A 2,656-nucleotide genomic window follows, 5' to 3' on the forward strand; every position below is an offset into this window, starting at 1 on the left:
TTCTTCCGGCGTCGCCACCCCTGTTCCTTCGAGTTCCGGTGAGCTGCTGCACCTTTAGACACCGCACGTCGACGAGGGGTTCTCGGAAGATTGCGCAGCATGCCCAAGGTTTCAGAAAGACCATCAGTGCAAGGAGGAAGGAGGAATTCCGGGTTTGCAGCTCATATTTGCTTCGCGCAACTTCTGTTCGTGCCACAGAGGATTTCTTCAGCATTTTTCAAGGTTCGGCTGCAAGCAACAAGGCCATCAACCACTTTGAAGTTTCTAAAGGGATTGTTGAAGCCAACATTGTTGGATTAAACGTTTTGTTTGACACCAAATCGATGGAGCAAGGGACGAGGAATTGTGGATGTTTCTATTTCTACTATATTTCTAATTTCTGAAGTTTTTTTGTTCTGATTGCATTTGTAGTTAATGAATTTGCTATCCAACTCTTAAATTGAATCTGTGTAGTTAAATACTCTTGTTAGTTAAGTTTGTTTTGGGTGTGTTCTAGTGTTAATTTTTTTAGCTTCCTGATTTCCATTTTCTGTTTGCTATCCGGATTCCTGTTCCGTGCCATGGCACTGTTCCGTGCCAACCTAGATTGATCGGGATGAATGCTTGGTTTCACCTTAGGATTTAGCTATCTAGTTTCAACAAATTTTAATTGAATTGTTTCATTTTGTTTGCATCAATAGCATTGAATTCCAATTAGATTGCATTTGGTTTTAAGTTTCATGTTTAAACAGTTAGGGTGTTAGGGTTCTGATGAGTTTTTGATTGTTGTATTTAGGTTTAAGTTTCATTAGGGATGGACTAACTCCAATTAATAGAGACTTGAATTTGAATTCCACAATTGCCTTAGAACATAACTAGGATAGATTGCATTCTTTTACTTTAAATTGCATTGCATTTTAGGTTTGGTTTTATACCTTGCTTTAATAGTTGCATGTTAGATTAGTTATTTGCATTCTTCAATTATTTACTGATTTTGAATTTTATTTCATTGTAAAACCCCAAAACCCCCATTCAAATAGAAAACCCAAAAAAGAACGACACGAAAGCTTGATTTAAACAACTTTTCTACTAGCTCTTGGAAAAATACGACTCGAGGCCCCTATACTTCGTTTATTTTTTATTCATTGTGGGTTTTTGAAAAATATAAATTCTAATTTGCAACCTTACTCGTGACACATAGCAAATTTAGAGTTGTCAAATTTTGGCGCCGTTGTCGAGGAACTAGTAGAAATTGTTTACTTTAAGCTTTAGTACAGTTTTGCATTTTTGTTTCTATTTTTCTTGAATTAATTGCATATCTAATCTTTTTCCTTTATTTTTGTTGTTTATGACCAGGAGTGCAGGTGATGATTTAGCTGAGTTTGATCCAGAGCTAGAACGAACTTTGGAGCACTGAGGTCCTTGAAAATTCGTGAGAGAGCTTCTAACGCAGCCGAGAGCAGTAGTTCAGATTTGAGTAGTCCCATGGCAGAGAGTAGCAAGACTATGAAGGAGCTTGCAGCTCCTGATGCTGGTTACAGTATTCATGCATTGCATATCCAAAGTTAGTTGCGGATTTCGAGATCAGATCAGGCCTTATTCACCTTTTGCCAATGTTTCAGGGATTATCTGGAGAAGATCCAAACAGACACTTGCACGAGTTTCATATAGTGTGCTCCACCATGAAGCCACAAGGAATTTCTGAAGAAGACATCAAGCTAAGAGCTTTTCCTTTTTCACTGACTGGAGTAGCAAAGGATCGGCTCTACTATTTGTCTACTGGACATGTCTCTAGCTGGATTGAGATGAAGAAGGCATTCTTAGAGAAATTTTTTCCAGCTTCTAGGACAACAATTATAAGAAAGAATATCTGTGGCATTCAGCAAGTAGTGGGGTAGTCCCTTTATGATTATTGGGAGAGGTTCAAGAAGTTATGCTCTAGCTGTCCTCAACACTAAATTAGTGAGCAACTTCTTGTTCGGTATTTTTATGAGGGTTTACTTCCCATGGATAGAAGCATGATTGATGCTGCAGTGTTAGGAAGTATACTGAAAAGACTAGGTCTTTTATATGTAAACATTTAAGAAATAAGAAATCATGATTTGGTCAAATGATTGCAAATAGTGCATTTTGCAATAAAGTCCTTTTAGTTTACATTGTAGATAACTTGGTGTCTGTGAGACACAGAAGACCAAAAAACTAAATACAAACATTGACCAAAAGTAATTCTCATTTCAGAATGTTTATTCACATAGACAGCTAGGATTCTGGTATACATCCAAACACATGTGAGATAGGGAGCAGCACTTTTCAGACAACCCCACACGTTGGATTTGGGAGTCTCAATTAATGTGATGCCTAGATCTGTGTTTCATATGCTTGGGATAGGTCCTATGCAGCTGACAGGAGTGGTTATTCAGCTAGCAGAGAGGAGCCAGACTCACCTTGCCCATGATTGAAGATGAACTTGTGAAGGTGAAAGAGTTACTTTTTCCTATAGATTTTTACATCATGGACATGGAGGGTGATTACTTGGCACACGGATCGCCACTTATACTTGGGAGGCCATTTTTGAAGACTGCTAGGAGAAGACTCCATGATCTTCTGCTGTATATCCTCTCCTCTTCTCGAACGTTGTGTGGGCAACGGTCCTTCGAGAATACTCCACCAAAAACTC

General features: G+C 38.6%; 2 pseudogenes; both read left to right on the forward strand.

Moving 5' to 3' along the window:
- Positions 1 to 1,327: 1,327 nt before the first annotated feature.
- Positions 1,328 to 1,937, forward strand: LOC141847623 (uncharacterized; annotated as a pseudogene).
- Positions 1,938 to 2,430: 493 nt separating this feature from the next.
- The window catches only part of LOC141847624 (uncharacterized), a 5,540-nt pseudogene continuing 5,314 nt past the window's right edge, over positions 2,431 to 2,656 (forward strand).

Source organism: Curcuma longa, chromosome 16 (assembly GCF_044706935.1).
Source record: "Curcuma longa cultivar G26 ecotype Majalengka, Jawa Barat chromosome 16, ITB_CL_G26_1.1, whole genome shotgun sequence".
Classification (NCBI taxonomy): domain Eukaryota; kingdom Viridiplantae; phylum Streptophyta; class Magnoliopsida; order Zingiberales; family Zingiberaceae; genus Curcuma; species Curcuma longa.